The sequence below is a fragment of the Photinus pyralis genome, unplaced genomic scaffold, assembly GCF_008802855.1.
Source record: "Photinus pyralis isolate 1611_PpyrPB1 unplaced genomic scaffold, Ppyr1.3 Ppyr1.4_LG3b, whole genome shotgun sequence".
Lineage (NCBI taxonomy): Eukaryota > Metazoa > Arthropoda > Insecta > Coleoptera > Lampyridae > Photinus > Photinus pyralis.
Genome location: NW_022170510.1, coordinates 7892965 through 7910975, shown reverse-complemented (window position 1 = coordinate 7910975; position 18011 = coordinate 7892965). Strand labels below are relative to the sequence as shown.

At 37.7% G+C, this 18011-nt stretch overlaps 1 pseudogene; it reads left to right on the top strand.

Annotated features, from left to right (window-relative positions):
* Positions 1–853: 853 nt before the first annotated feature.
* Positions 854–1918, top strand: LOC116167133 (annotated as a pseudogene).
* The last annotated feature ends 16093 nt before the right edge of the window (positions 1919–18011 follow it).

The following is an 18011-nucleotide window of genomic DNA, read 5'->3' as shown; positions in this document are numbered from 1 at the left end:
CTCTTTTCTTCATTATTACCTCCCGAATTCTGCTTTCGACATCGATATTTTTGTTCTTATATTAAATCGGGTAAAGGGAATGACACTTTACTTATTCCTTGGAAGAATGGATGTCCTCTCGTATGGGATGGCAATTGCTAGGATACATTGGCTCCTTCTCATCCACCAACTTTCACAAAAGATCGGTTTCAGTGGCTAACACTTCGGTCAAACAGAAAAGTTTGAAAGTATTGTAATATCATCAAGCAAAATTATTTTTTCGTTCCTTTTGCTGTGGAGTTGGTCCTTCTGAGATGAAGCTTTGCCACTTCCTAAAGAACTTGGCGAATTATTTTCCATAACGTATGCTCCGTCATGAGAATTTTTCCTCCTGGTAATAAGACGGACGGCATTTTAAACCATGTTAAATTACCCAGGTAATGTTTACAATCTATTTTCGTGAAATGTTATGAAAAGTAGTATTTCAATGTCACAAGCCGTTAATTAGACTTGTCGTAGTAGCTGATCCTCGTTTCACCCATTTCAAACCACCAGTAATCTCTTCAATCTGTAGGTGGTAACAATGATTTTTCGGGCTGTATGGAAATTTGCTTGAATGAGAAATGTTCTTATCGCTCCAATAATTTTTACTCGGTAAGGGTAGTTCTCGTCAAACCGGAAAATGTTTTGAGTCAACATAAGGATAAACTTTTACATATCTTGGGCGCACACATTCACCGTTAAGTAATCTTCCAACGCCAAACATTAAGTAATAGTAATAAATATTGTATTTGATTATGTTTCCGTTAAAAATACGATAACCTCTACAGTACGCAACATGCTCACATTTGATAAAATTCCTTTTCCAGAGTACGATCCGCTCGTATCCGATAAAGTCCAGAAATGTGGCTCTATGAATATGTCGTTCATTTCCTAAAAATATTCTTTGCAAACGTGTTAAAGTGTGGCCCCATCCCGCGACATATCGCTTTCATAATGGATGGGAACCGAAGGTATGCAAAGAAAAAGAATATGCCACCTTGGGAAGGCCATTCGGTTGGAGGTAGGAAGTTAAGTGAAATCCGCGATTGGTGCGAATTGTTTGGAATCGAGGAAATGACTGTTTACGCTTTTAGCATTGAGAACTTTAATCGAAGTGCAATCGAAGTGGAAAAATTGACGAAGTTAATGAGGGACCTCATTCTGGAAGCATTGGACGATGAGGAGTCTTCCATTAAAATAAATGCAATAGGAAATCTGAGTCTAATTCCAAAGCAAACCCTACAAGTTATCGCAAAGGGAGTTTCTGAGACAGCAGCAAAAAAATCGCCTTTGAACGTGGCAATTTCGTACACATCTAGGGAGGAAATCACCAACGCACTCAATTTAATTCTCGAAGGCGTTCGCAGTGATGCTCTACGAATAGAGGACATTACTGAAGATTTGATCTCGCAATGTATGTATACCGGCCAATCTCCTGCTCCCGACATCCTCATTCGCACTTCCGGTGAACATCGACTGAGCGATTTCTTATTATGGCAGTTAAAAGATACCGTCATACATTTTGAACGGGCCCTTTGGCCGGATTATTCGTTTTTCCACTTTTGCGCGATGATATTTGTTTATCAGCTTCGCACGCGCAGACAAAGCCGTTCGGAGTGCAAGCTTGCGAAGATCACCAATCCTCGAATAGATGAATTTGTGAAAAAGGTTCATGAACAGAGAAAGCAACAAATTGAGCAGTTCCTAAGAGAGTGACAAACAACAAGAACCGAGTGAAATATAATACAAGAAATTTCCGAAATAGTGCTCACCTGAACAATCAAAAACATTTCACTTTGTCTTTCGCTTTACAGTTCAAATTTGCCAATCCGCTTAAACAGTTGTTTAACGCATAACACTTGTTAAAGCTATTATTCAAAATAAATCGTAATTCGAGTTTTAAATTTCAATGAGTAGTGATGAGTAGTGAAACTGACTTCATTTTTGATCTAGTTAAAACAATTAGTCCGTGTGTCATTCAAAAATAAAAAGCTTCGTATATTTATTACAATCGAGTACTTCCGAACGTCCTTCACTTCATTATAGTTATAATCACAGATGCTATACAATATAGGATTGTCTGATCCCTATACTCGTAATGATACCCGCGTTAAGTCATATCCCCACCCTAAGGTGACGTCACCAACGGACCTGGTTGTCAAAATTGAATGTTATAAGTTGTACACGTTGCTACATTGCAAAATGCGACACCGAAGTTTGTTACCCACCGCACGTTAGTAAGGGGTATTGCATTAGGGTAAAACATGACCTTCCACTTTGTTTACGGAAATACACGTTTTGAAGCACCAGGGATCCGAATCAAAGTATGTATAAGTACAATAAATTTTGTGAAATTCAAAAACTATTTCGCTTGTCCATACACGAATTACAATCATAACTGTATCCGAATTTAAAAATTAATTTGAGTTAGCTAGCATACCAAAACACTCCAGATAAACTGTTAGTTTCATCCTATAACGTTTTGTGGTTGCTGATACTTTAGTGGTCGCAGCTTTTAAACTATACTTTTTGGGCCCCTGGCATATTAAAAACAAGTATAAATTGTGCACAACTCTTGTGCAGATAAAGCGCATTTTTTTAACCGAAATAGCTTTTGTTTTGACATCAACAATGGTTACATTCTTGGAGACGTCTCCATCGCCCTTTATGAGTACCCTCTACAATCCGTTCTTGAGGTATAAGGGAATATACCCGATCACGATAAGAGGTCGAAGGGCATGCAAAATGTGAGACCAATTGGTTGTCGTATGTAAAACCTATGTACGTTTTACTTTCAAAAACAGTATCTCAGGAAATAATTCGTGGGGGGGTCCCTTTTAGACAACGAAATTTGATAGCCGTCTGGCACACCTTCAAGGTATAGGCTACCTACTGTAAAACATTCCAGGACTCTAGGACCATTCCCCTAGAAGTAGTTCAAAACGGTAGAAGTCGGTCCGGACGGACGGATAAAACGCAAACAATACTATATTTTTTTTAATTCATAAAAAACGCGCTAAAAATATATTAGTTATATACCTACCCTTCAACAACCAATTGGGGCTATGTTCGTACGTAACAATTAACTCGCAAAATGAAAAAATTTTAAAAGCTGGCATCTAATCGGTTTAAAATCAATATTCGACTGGCCGCAGTAGCTGATCTTAGTTTCGTCGGAGGTGTCCACCAGAATGTCGAGAATATTCGACTCATTTGCGTACTTACATCTAATTCGAAATGAAACCATCGCCAATCTCTTCAATCTAAAAGTGATAACTGAATTTTCTTCCAGCTGTGTGCAAAGCTGCTTGGTTGGGAAATTTTCCTATCACGATCTCCAATCATTTTTACTCGCGAAAGGCTGTACTCATCGTACCAAATTATTGCAGTTAATATACGGATATTATTATCATTCCTACCTCGGGTGCATACCTCATTCTCTACACCGAGCTCAACACAAAATGCGAAAGCCGTTACATCATTCTCAGCCATTGGCGCAGCTACTTAAGTAAGTTCAACCATCGAAAGGAAAATTTTAATTGTCAGTCCACGCATAAACAACACTGATTAACTTTGAGGCCAAATATTGACCAATTGTAGTAAAGTTTTGATTATGATTTCGTTTGAAATACGATAACCTCAATAGGACACAGCATGGTCACATTTGATAAAATGTACTACCTTTTTCAAATTGAGTTCTGTTCGTAACCGATAAAGTCCCGAAATGTGGCTATATGATTATGTTGTTCATTTCTTGAAAATATTCTGTGCAAACGTGTTAAAATGTGGCCCCATCCCGAGACATATCGCTTTCATAACGGATGGGAACCGAAGTTATGCAAAGAAGAAGAATATGCAACCTTGGGTGGGTCACTCGGCAGGGGGTATGAAGTAAATCGAAACCCTACGTTGGTGTGAATTGTTTGGAATCAAGGAAGTTACTGTTTACGCTTTTAGCATTGAGAATTTTAAACGAAGTGCAATCGAAGTGGAAAAATTGACACAAATAATAAGGCACCGTATTAGGGAAGTACTGGATGATAAGCAGTCTTCCTTTCAAATAAAGGTAATAGGAAATCTGACTTTAATTCCAAAGCAAACACTACAGGTTATCGTTAAGAGTTTCTCAGACAGCAGTAAAGGAATCGCATTTGAACGTGGCAATTTCGTACACATCTAGAGAGGAGATCACCAACGCACTCAATTTAATTTTCGAAGGCGTTCGCAGCGGTGCTCTACGAATAGAGGACATTACTGAAGATTTGATCTCGCAATGTATGTATACCGGCCAATCTCCTGCTCCCGATATCCTCATTCGCACTTCAGGTGAACACACTGAGCGATTTCTTATTATGGCAGTTAAAAGATACCGTCATATATTTTGAAAGGGCGCTTTGGCCGGATTATTCGTTTTTCCACTTTTGCGTGATGATATTCTCTTATCAGCTTCAGATGCGCAGACAAAGCCGTTCGGAGTGCAAGCTTACGAAGGTCGCCAATCCTCGAATAGATGTTTTTGTGAAAAAGGTACGTGAAGAGAGAATCCAAAAAATAGAACAATCTGTAACCAAGTCACAAACATCAAAAACAATGAATTTTAGAATCTGTGCTCAAGAAAAAACATACCACTTAGCAACATACAACCCTCCTTTCTCTTTCGCTGAATAGGTAACACAGGTTAAAAGCTATTGCAAAAAAAAATCGTAATCAATATTTTAAATTTCAGGTAGTGTAGATACGAATATAATAAAATAAATATAAATCATTCGTTTATCTATTAAATTAAAAGTTTAAAATTCAAAAATCTACTAATCTGAAATTGAATGTTCAAAATAATCGATACAATCTGAATCATCTGAAGAAATGGAACAATCCCAAAAATTCAAACAATGCGACAAAAAACGGAAGAATTGAAAATTTGAAGAAATAATAGGATTGATGCGAAGGATGCTTACTTCTCCTTTGTAAAAGAGACTCAATTCGATAAATTACATCTAGAACGTACACGCCATATTAGTTACTTGACAATTTTTGTCAGCCTTTTTTTGGGATATATTAGTGCTGTATTAGGTTTAATGAAGTTTTTCTCTTGTTATTTTGCAAAAACGACGGTTTGGATGAGTTTCTAACTTATCGACAGAAACCGATGAAATTTATCACGTGATACCGCCACTACCTGTGACATATTTAATTACTCAATGCTGTGACCTAATAACTAGAATTACCAAATGTACTTACAACCGATGATGTATACACTTAGTCTTCGTTATTATTTAATATTAGAAACTCAAAAAATATAAGCTTGACAGGATAAAAAATTATCAAAGTCCTCGTGTGAGATCGAAGGGACTTCAGCGCATTTTTGTGTGGCAGATCAGTGTTTTATTAGCCAATATTGACTCCACCATCAATAAGATCTTGCCGAAAGCTACCACGTTCACTTTGTCGGTACCATTTTCTCACTTACCGTGCACTCGCAATTCGCGTTTGAAGTTTTGACTCCACCATCAGTAAGATCTCGTCGGGGGTTACCACATTCCCTTTGTCGATACACAGTTCCGACGTCCCGTTCATTCGTAATTCCCATTTTGGTAGATTTCGCTAAAATCCCGGCATAAAATCGTATTCAACTTTTGGGTACTTCATATAGCTCGACCTTCTATTAGTGACACGAGAAAGAGAGACCGCGATTCGCGCTGTAAGAAACTTTTGGGCGCCCAAAGTCGACTACCCCTCGAAGCGCGCCGCGCAAAAGGTGGTTTATTTCGCCCCTAGGAAACAAAAACAAAATTCCGCCACGCAGGAGTTGTGCGCGTTGACAAGATCTTCCCGACGACACCAATTTGAAAACAATCGGAGAAAAACTGTAGAAGAAGATAGATAAAAACTGAAAAATCTCCAGGTTAGTATAATACGCTCGGGGATGGCGTCCAGATGTCGTCGACTCCAAATCTTTTAGCCCCATCCCTAACGTTCTTAATTACACGGCCCCGATAGTTACATGTACACTCCTTGTCTTTTTACAAGCGTTTTTCTACGGGCGCGCATTTACTGCCAGCCAGCCAGCCAGCCAGCCAGCCAAAGTGAGATTAAAAGCTACTTTTTACAAAAAAAATTTTTTGCAAAAATGCGCTAAAAACCTGAAGGGCATGAATTAAAACCGCTTACCAATACTGCTGCTGCTTTTACCAAACAAGAACGGGACGTTACATTAACAAGCTCATCAGAGAAGTGTAATGTTGAATTATCAAAGATTGACTAATTTTTGATTAATTGATCAAATTATTGATTAATTTTTATAATTGTAAGAACGTGACTAAACTATATTGTAACGTTATTTATAAATTCGGGTTCGATTTATATCAACATTTATTAAACAAAACTAAAACACTATAAAAACCGTACAATTTATATCGATTATTATATCACACACACTTCGCAATTTATTTCAGATTTTCGCGCTCGATGTTTCATACGTACTCGTTCCGTAGTAGACTGCCGCGATGTTCGGTCCGCAACCATTTATACACGCAAGCAATGTAAGTCCAGTACATTCTCGAATACGCGTAGAGAATTCCAGAGAATTCTGGAGCATTTCCGTTACAATATGAAGTTTTAATAAAATATGCGTAACTGTCTTACATTTTTATCCAAAAGATTTAATCCCTTGAGAGCAAATGAGCTTGTCTAGTTCCAATTGATCCCGAAAGTGCAAAAATGTATTTTTCTATTTCGGTGTCACAATGATGATTTTGTACAACTGTTTTCGCCGAAAACAGTTGTACAAAGACAGTGATTATAGTCGTTTTTTTTGGTAACTCATCTCTTAAGTTGGCAGTTACTATTTAGTACAAGTAGGTACTTCGTTGGGTACTTCCATGTTTGAACTTCAAAATGTCAGTCTTACTACGCTGCCAACCTAAAACTTAACGGCGTAAAAAGTGTTCCCAACATAAAACATGTTAGTTCTAATGTTCCCTATAGTTTCTGATAATGATTTTTTTAATTAAATTAAAGCACCGAAATAGAAAAAATAGTATGAAAAACGCGTGTTACAATGCTTTATTGTAATACTCCTATCTTGCGGACACTCGTGGCTACACTTCGCGTCGCCACTCGTGCCACAAGATAGTCGTATTACAATAGGTCGCATTGTAACACTTGTCTTTCAATATACTATTTATTTCAACACTACATCGAGCATTTCTGCAACATAAATGTAACAAAACATCCAGAGTCTTTAAATATAATGTAGGTATCCGTTGCAAGAGACCTACTCAACAAAATAATAAACATTTTCTATGTCTAAAAATGATATAGGTATATCTAGATAGGAAGTTAAAAAGAAACACTTATGCGTTTCACCGTTTAAATATTTAATTTGACAGCATGCCATCGACTTGACGTGCAAGGCGAGAAAAAACTGTCAACGTTTCGTGGATAAAAGTATAAAGCGAAATTCGCATTTAGAACAATAATACCTACTGCCAAAAATCTGAACTTACTTATTTCTGTGATGCGGCAACGAGGTCCTTACCTGCAAAAAAGAAAGATAATATAGAAGAATGTACCTAAGTAGTAAAATTATATTTAAAATGTTATTTTATTTAAGAATGTTGTTATAAATGTTTCAGATATAGACGCTCTCTGAGCGGGCATTTAACGAAAAACGATTGATTAACAAACTGATGGCGCAAGGCTAACCTCTCATGGCAAGGATTATCATTAATAGTATGTAGTATCGTTTATTTAAAAAAAAAACAGTACGTACTATAAAGTGATAAAGCGAATGCTAGGGCGCGGTAACCACACTGAACAAGTTCCGGAACAAGACGTTTTGAAATTATTCCGAAGTACAGGCGAATTGCTCATCCTGCGGTATGTGATTTCATTTTTGTCTAGGATTATTATTGCTTTCGTTAAGTAATTTTGTTTCAGAATTTTCTGTAGATTGGTAATTGGAGGCGCATGTAAGGAGGTTATGGAATTGTATGATTTTCTTATTGATCCGAAAATTTTTGCAAACTGATATAAACTATGTTGCCATGAAATTTCGTTTGTATGTTAACATACTGTCACGTCTAGGGGGTAGATTTGAGCATTGCAAGAGGGACGTAACCATTGTGGGATCGTAATTAAATAATATTCGGTTCACCGAATTATAAAAGTTGTTCAATTCCTACAGCCAAATTGCAGTATAAATTTCTGTAGTAACATTTAACCCAAATTTCGCTTAGGTACAAGTTGTTGACATTAACAAAATACCTGTGAAAACAAAATTAACTCAATTATCCCCTATTATTGACCCATTTATTTACCTGAGCGAGCTGGAAGTAAAAAAGTATAGTTAAGGTAAGTTCCGAAATACTTAAGAGTTAAGACCGATGCCGAGGAACGAAGAATATACACAGCGAAACATCAGTAACTGTCCGTTACACCGCGTATGCTATAATCGACAGTCTGCCGGCTCAGGTCTACTTCTTGTGGTACCAATTCTAAATGGTTTTTTTTTAAATAAGATATACACCAAATGCAAACGTTGATAATAGCTTAAAAAAATTCACAGATTTCGCAATCCTTGCAAACATCGAAGACAAAGGAAATGATAACCGTATAACGCCATATGTAAAACACAAATAACATTTATTCACCCGGGAGCAAGTGGCTCCACTCGCTCGCAAGCTCGCTCGTGTCGCAGACGTAGACTTTCTGATTAATAAGCCTCATAACATACTCGTAACCCTATTAAAGGAGATGTGCGAGCCTACGTTGTGATCCCGAGTGAATCCCTCAGATTATATCCCGAGTGCCATAAAAGCTTTATCTGACTTAATTACTAATTGTTCATGCAAGAATAACTATTTTTTTTTCCTCTCTATAATTCAATAATTCAAAATGAATTTTATTTTGATATATCAAAACGATTCGGTTATGGGTAATGGTACCCAAAAATCCTTGACGTATATCCGTGTGCGTGCGGTGCGCAAGAACGAACCTACCATGTTTGAACAATAGAAGATACACACAACATGGACGACACAATCGTGCGCGCAGAGCTACAATTGTGACAAGTTTGGGGCCCCATTTTACAACATCGTCAAACAAACAAAGGTAGGTGCCATACCCAATTATAATTGACATCGTTTATTCGTTAATTTGTTAATTTAATTTCTACATGTTGGGCAACAGACATTTTTACAGCCCATTAACAATTATTCTTGTTGCGCTAACACTAATTTTTGTAACGATGTATCGTAAGCGATACACGATACGCACGAACGGGATTTTGAAATTCAAAGGGAGGCGATAAGTATTAGCACAGTTCATAATCGCGCGATTGCGCAACATATCGTAGGTACATATCGTGCGATAAGTGCATATCGTCATCTTGGCGAATTATATATTGTATTCTGCCCACATTTTTATCCCTTAGGTTGCGCAGATTGTGTCACCAGCTACCGTACCGATATATCGTGGCAATATTAATTGTCTATCGCCCAAGTATGAACGGAGCCTTACGCCATAAAAGCTTCATTCCGACGTCGTTACACCAATATGTATTGTATATTTATTACGTTGCAGTTATTACAGGAAAAAAAAATAATAAACAATTTTGAAGATCTACCATCACATTTTCGATGTGGCTTTCAAAATAATAGCAATGTAGAAATGACTTATTTGGAGAAAACGCGCATAGTCACAAAAACAATTCATAAAATTCGCCTCTTCAGCTCAAGATAATATGTTTTGACGTTTTCCAGACGAAATATCTCGATTAGCTAACTAACTAAAAATAAAGTATGCATTTCCTATTTTAATAATAATATTAATCGTCATTTATTGGGATAACGGAAACAAAAACAAAATATGAAATATAAAATAAAATAACTTAAAAAAGACAAAAACACCGTTCCACCAAAAGGGCGAAAGTCAGAATGGTAGTGTAATACTACACTACCATCTGTTCTACCACTTAACCCTGCTTCTTTACTTCGTCTTGATTAGTCATAATGGCAAAAAGTTCATAGGATAAATTGAAAATGAGAGAAAAATAGCAGAAAAAAAATCAAACAAATTAGCAATAGTAAAGAAAAAAAAAGTTCACGCCGATCATATTAAGGGCCCGCACAAATATTAAGAGCTCAACTGAGGTTGCTATACTGGTTTTTAAGTTTCTTCTGAAGGATTTTTGTGATAATGATTTTAAAACAGATGGGAGGAAGTTATATATTTTAGGTGCATTATAACTAAACGATCTCTGAAAAAGAGCGGTTTTATGTTTTGGAATTGAAATCAGATTTTTTGTTCTTGTATTTACGGTGTGCGCGGAGGTAAAAAATTGAACTTTGTCAAGCAGATATTAAGGAGATTTGTTTTGAAGTATTTTATGGATAAAACAAGCACTACTTAACTTACGACGATTTGCCACAAATTCAGCCATTTGTACGTCCACTAACTTATGTGATATTCTATCGTACTTTTTCAAGCCAAATATCTGACGAAGACATGAATTTTGTATCCGCTGAATTCTTCCGACGTCAAAGGTATTTTTAATTTATAGTCGATGATTAATTAGAATGGTAGACCCCTAACCTAATAATCGAAGGTGGCTAACATTATAATATTTTTAATCATTCATGGTTTTTGAAACCGGGCATTACTTATTTAGTATTTGCTTATGCTAAGACAAATTACAACTTGCGAGGTTCTTGATATTTTCTCTATTAGAGGTGCCATGTTGCATAATGAATTCTAATACAAACATTATCGGTACCAGGAGGATACACCACATCATGCCCACATACTTAATTAATGAACACATTTCCATTGATGAACTATTACTAATCTGCTCTAGCATTAATGCAATATTCCCAATAAGCTTATATGTGGATAAATGTTGTGGGGATGCTGTCGGGAGTTGTGGGTGGGCCTATGTTAAACTACCACAATACTATAGGTACTCCACATTTAATTTATCGCTTACTCACAAAGTATGGTAAATTTTCTCATTTCAAGTTGATTTTATTTTCGCAACCACTTCATAATCGTAGTAGAAACTCGGCAATTATTTTGGCTTTAAAATTATAGCCAGTTCATCATTTTGTAGCGAAACGCTTAAAATTGTTCTTACCGAACAAACTTTTGAGAGTTGCAATTAAAAAGTTATAATTTGAATTTACTCCCAGCACCTGATCAATTTTTCTTACAAAATAGTTCAGGTATAAATCAATCCGGGTGAATGTTCATCATTATTATTTATCCATCGAAACAGCCGTTTATAAGGCACATAATACCATATATAATATAATGAAACTTGATCTCATTTTAAATGCGTCCATTTAATTTCGGATAGACTCAAATTTCAGATTAAAAACCGTATTACATTATCCGAAATGTAAAACATTTTAATATAAAGAAGCATCAATTTTTTTGTAAACGGAGTGAAATTAATACCGGGCCCTCGTGCAAATTTAGAACTCCGAACGATGAGCTTTACATCGATCTTTACATTAAACATCAGTTATATTTTATGTGGTTTAATGGAGACATTTAATACTTTGAAATTCAAAGACGTACTGATACATTCGTTTCTACTCCCCAAGGAAGGTTCACTGAATAATTAATGCATTTTTAAAAACGATTTTAGTAAACATAAATTTTGTATCACAGAAGTAGGTCAAATCACTACAGATTTATTATTTCCCCAGAAAATTTCAATCGCTCCTTTTCTAATTCAAGCCATTCGCATTTCATCGATCGAAACACAAGCGCCTATAGCTCGCGCTATACCTAATTTCTCTTACAAAGGCAATTCAGTCAATTATGCCGATGTTATATAATTTGAAGATCGCAATGGGGAAAATTAACGAAATGCTATAAATTAAGCAAAACGTGGGAGGGTATAAGGATGTCATTTTAATAACACAATCGTCAAGCACGTTTCACCAAGTTGTCATCATGAGTTAAACGACCGTTATTGGAAAAGAAATGGGGAAGCAACTGAGAATCTGTCACTACAATGCTATGAGTTCGTGTTATCTATCGAGTGTTCCAAAGACGAAAACGCATTTCTTTTATTAGAAAAACACAAATTATATTGTGTTTTTTAGCTAGTGGGATTGATCTGTAATGAAACTCAGTTTACTAGAAGCTAAAAATCGATCTACAAGCTTAATTATTGCTAATTAGTGGCAGTATTCACACCGATCACCGACGTGTCGAATCAACTGTAATTTGATTTCTCATATCTTCCGTATTACAAGAAAGCAATTTTGGCGCCCTTTGCCATTTCAGTATAGGGGCAAGTACCTACGTTTGAGGTAAAAGAGTTCAAGTAAAAACAACGAAAAATACGATTCATTAATATTGTGACATACCCAGGTCAGCCCCGAGAGACTGCGTAACTCAAAATTTAAATTCAAAACTTTCCCTCCCAAACTAACTGAACCCCATGGCACATGATCGTCTAGCATATAGACAAAGCTACAGTGACTTTATAGAGACAGTGGCGACAACAGGGTATCTCGTTTTTGATTGGTCGTTGGTTCCGGTCGCCATATTGGAGCTGAATTCCAAACTGGCCAATAGAAAGTCTCCAAAACGACGATGTACATTTCGTGCTGTAATTATTAATTATACTGTTTTGACAGTGTCACGTGTAATTATCACGGCTTCACGTTACTAGGTCACACTTTGCTTCTTGTATTTGATTTATTTTACGTTTTCCGTCTCCAGTTTGATATAAACTCGATTTTTAAACACGCATATAGCCGAGCATATAGCTTGGATTTACGATATTATAAGGTATGTAATTGGCTTAAAGTGTTTTTAGATGTAAAACTGTGCCTAACCTTACTACTGGTAATTGACGTAAACATTTTTTCAGAAGCCTACTAAATTTTTTAATGTTTAACATTGATGACTGCTGAAGCACAAGGAATATTGACCTGTTGTACTCCGTGGACTAAATCAACGTGTTCTGTCTTCCATTTAAGGGACTAAAGTAATACTTTTTATCCCGGAAGGAGAAACACGCGACATGGGACAAGAAGTGACAGAACGCACAACAACAAAAGAACAAATACCTCTGCCTCTCCTTTTTAACCAAATCCTAGACGAAAATTGTTAATATCGACGACTCGGTCGATGTGGATCATTCACTTTCCTCGTCACCCCTTACGTTTGACACTTTTATTGTTAATTATAAGTTGCTCTCGTCTCATAAATATAAGTGTAGTACCCCCTATTCTACGCATCTAAACCACAACGTTTTAAAGACAAAAAATCACGTACTCCACCTCGCACGCCGCCAGCCAGGGGCGAACCCGTAAATCGTCATTCTTCTATTTTGTGCGGTTTAAACCACACGTGTTTTGTTGTATTTCGGCGTTTAGTGTTTCTGTTCGACGAGATGGCAATTTTCCATAGCCTCAGCGATACGGCTGATACCAGCTTCTGACCGCGGGAATATTCCCGAAATGGACACGGTCAATTACGGAGATATACATCTCCGCGGAAATATACATTTTCGCACGCACGGACGATTTTCCCAAGTACTCGGGATTAGGAGCCGTCTTAAGTGTCCGACGTATTTAATTCCGTTTCGACCAAATGGAAGCGAGATGACGATTCTCTAGCCTCAGCGATGCCGCTGATACCACTTCTGACCACGGGAATCGAGACGGGAATACTCCCGAATTGTTCACGGTCAATAGTGGAGATATACATTTCCGCGGAAATATAAATTTCCGCACGGACTGACGGACGGTTTCGCGAGGAGGCTGCAATTCGGGATGAGGAGCTGTCCGAAAAAGGTATTTAATTAATTTTCGCATTGTTGCGATCGTTTTAGAGGAATATTCCTCTTAGGCCAATGACATCATTGAGCTTGTCATTTTAAGTGAATTTTCCCTTTTGGTAATTACGTACCATTTTTGGAATGCCTTGTTAAATAACGTAGATATTTATCTATCTTGTTTTTTAACATGATGAAGGACCTACTGTTAGCTCGGCTTTCTTGCCTTGTTATGTGGGGTCGTTTAAGAGCGCGACGAATTCCTTCACCCCGCTAAATAGGCCTATGGCTATTTATACGTCTATTCGAATAAACAATGGCCATTTCATTGGCTTGGCGCTAAGTAGCGTTTTTTACTGCGGAAATGAGCCGTAGAAATTAGAACTGTTACGTTCTTTAGCTTTACTAACTATTTTTCCTTTTGACACTGTTTGTCTTACAAGGAATTTTGTTAGAAAACTTCCGCGGGCTTTTGTTTTAGAGAAAAATGCGAAATGTAACACTGATGTCCACGACATTCCCTTATCCAAAGACGTGTGAAAATTATTATTGGCGTTACGGATGTTAGAATTTTAAATTCGACCAGCTGCTTTGTGGGACAGCGGCGAAATCTCGTCAAAGAAGTTGGGCGTAAATTAATTAAGATGTGACTCTTAGCGTTACATTTCTTTGTATTGGCCGCAGAGGGTAAACTTAACCATGTGTGTTCGGAAATTGCCGGAAAGGGACAGATCCTCTGAGGTCGCCGTATAGGAATCGGTTGAACGCCAATTTAGTTTTTTTATATATATATAAAGCCATCATGAAAATAAATCGTAATCGAGCTAACACGGAGAAGCAAATTGGATAAATATTATGAAAGCGGAGGTTGAGTGAAGATATTCGAACTCGAACGGAATGTGTGCTCCGTTACCCTCCTCTGACCCACTGCAAATTGTTAGAGGCCCCAAAGCTAAGCTTGGAAGTGGCGACAGCTATTAATGCAGCGTCAAGGAACCGAGACAACTGCTTGCTTAGTTTTCAGAAGCAATTATGTTGCAGCATTTCTGCAATTGGGAAGGCGATTTTCCTTGCTGTTGCGGGAGGACAGGGAGACCAACCTTCAGGTTGTGAAATCCCTCAGCCATGCAGACAAGCTATAGACCGCCCCTTTTCTCGTGCAGCTATTAATGTAGCGTCAAAGAACCGAGACAACCGCTTGCTTGATTTTCAGACGCAATTGTGTTGCAGCATTTCTGCATTTGGAAGGGCGTTTTCCTTGCGCAGCAGGGTAGGGAGACCAACGTATACCTAGGTGGTGCAATCCCTCAGCGATGCAGGCAAACTATTGGTCGCATTTTTTGATTGTATTCTTCCACGAGGAAAGAGTTACTTGTCCTAGGATTCAGTAACGAGTTTATGAACAAGCCGCATAATGTGTGGCTGATTAGCTGTTCGGAATGAATCTGAACGAGAGATGGAGAGCATCCAAAAATTTGGAGAGAGTGGGCCGAGAATTGAGGCTTGCTAAGCCAAAAGCTCCAGTTGATTCTCGGGCAGCAAAAAACGCCAGGGGTCAATCTCTGTTCCCTTGAGTTCAGCGGGACCGTCAACCTTTCCATCGACGGCCTCTACCCATTTACAATGCGCGACCAGCATTCCTGCTGGAGGGGAGAAATCTATAGCAAATGATTGCAGGTGCAACAGAGGAGACCTGCAAAAAAGCATCTGAGACAGCATTACCTGTAAGTCGTTTGGCTGGAAGATTGAAAAATGTTTACTCTTCTTGGCTTAGTATTACTAAGACTAGTACTGTTTTGTCGTGGATAAAGGGAATATATATTCCTTTCTTAAAAGTATCTACAACAGTTCTTGTAAAATGGGAACTGACTTGGTCACAGACAGCGTTGATTAACTTACAAAAAGCCTTAGCTGACCTTTTAAAATTGGGAGCTATTAGCCGAGTGAGCAGTTGTTCCGGGCAATTTATCTGGAATAATTTTTCAGAGACGGTGCCTAGATTTCGTTAATTTTGATATTTTCATTTAACGGAGATTTATCCAGTTGGTTCCCACCTTAGAACTACTGAACTTTTTCAGTGGTTTATCTGGACAACTTTTTGCTTTTAGGAGATTCCTATAGGAATTGCTTGCATAACGGTCCTGAGACGAGTACTCTTTTGAAGCCTTTGGGTTTTTTATAAGTAAAGAGTTGTATGGTTCCTCACAGGGTTCTGAGTGAAGTTTTGGGGTTACCCATAATATAGAAATGTCTATTAAAATCCTCTCGAAAATTCTTGATAAAGAAGTTGAGAAACTTTTCAAAATTGTTGTGTCCTAAAAGTTTGCAAAATACACGATTTTGCTACGCTGGTAGGAAAGATGGTTCCCATAAACCCTACCATGGAATTTGGTTGGCTTCAGGAGTTTTGAAAGAGTAAAACTGCTTTAAATTCTCATGGAGAAAATTATGACACAATCATGGAGATTCCCTCTAGTCTAAAGGAATTTTAGTGGTGGTTGAAAAGTTGATCAAATTCAGGAAACGCGAAGCCCCCGCCGTTCTTGTTCAGCGGAACAGTGCAGAAATCCTCTCCCTCTTAGGAGAAGGTGACCTTCCGTTACATAAGGTTTATCCAGCAGTGGACTCCGCCATCACCTTAGATGAGATTGGATTTTAAAAAAGGGAATTTTTACAGAGAGGCGTAGCGCCCTGTTGGAGAAATATCAGACTCCCTCAAATTCCTTAGAGAAATTACAATTTTACTTGGAAGTTTGTTCAGATGCTTCAAACACAGGCCATTGGTCAGTTCCATAGCAGTCCTACCATATACACCTTTTTAAATTACAGGTTGCTGTCTTTAGCCCAAAATGTTTTGCAAGGAATATTAAAAACAAGCACATTGTATGTCGCATATAGACAATACCACAGCAATTGCTTGTATTAATAAGATGGGCAGTGTTCGATTTCCAAAACTTAATATTGTAACTAAAGAGATTTGGGCAGCTGCGCAAGAATAGAAACATCTTTCTTTTTGCACATTATATAAGGTCGGTTGAACACATAGATACTGATCGAGAATCGCGCAGAGTCCTGTCAATAGAAACTGAAACCTTGCATTTGGACAAATCGGTCTCACACACGTTTCGTGACACGGTCATTGATTTAATAGGTTAAACAAAAAATGTGATAGATTTATATCTTCGTTTGGAGATCCGGAAGCCAGCGAAGTAAATTCTTTCACTGTAAGCTGGACTGACCTTCTTTGCCCTAATTTTAAAACTCCTAAATAGGAATGTGATAGATTTATATCTTCGTTTAGAGATCCGGAAGCCAGCGAAGTAAATTCTTTCACTGTAAGCTGGGCTGACCTTCTCCTTATTTGCCCTAATTTTAAAAATCCTAAATAGGATGCCGATAAAGCTAAGGGAATTATAGTGTGCCTCTTTGGCAAACTCGACCATGGTTTCCATTGTTTAAATGTATGTTAGACAGCCCATCAATAGCAGGTACTTAAACCTAACAGCAGGCTTTTCTCTTTTGATAAGCGACCACACCCATTACCAAGACGGATTTCTCTGGTGGTAGGAATCTTGTCAGGGAAGCCTTAAAGCGGAAAGATGTTCCCTTGGCAGCTGTGGATATTTTTATACGAGTAAAATCTATTTCGAGCACACTAAAACAATACGATAGTGGCTTGAAACGTTGGTGGATTTTTTGTTTAAATAATGGGCTAGATGTTTTTAATAGTTCTCCCAGCCATGTTTTAGAGTATGTCTTGCCTGCGAGTTGATTGAGGGGTCTCCTTTAGAACCCTCAATTCAGATCGGCCTGCCCTGGGTCATATTTGAAATTTTGACGTAGTGAAAGCAGGCCTATTAAGAGATTTTTGAATTTAGCAACTGAATATGTGCAAACGCTTTCTAACATTCTGGTTGAGGACATAACGATTTTAGAAAACAAGATTGAAATCAAGATTCCCTTAAGGATTAAGACCTCTGGCAGAAATCGTTATCAACCGGTGCTGCGTTTTCCATTTTTTAAGAATTGATTTGTGTGACCTCTACCATTTAAAATACTTGGATAAGACCAGACTCGTTAGGGCCCGTTCTGGTCAAAGTTTTTTTTTTTTATAGCCCACAAGAGATCCCTTCAGAAGGTGTCGAGTCAGTCAATTAGCAGGGGGATTAAGATGTCTTAAAATCTAGTGGGATGG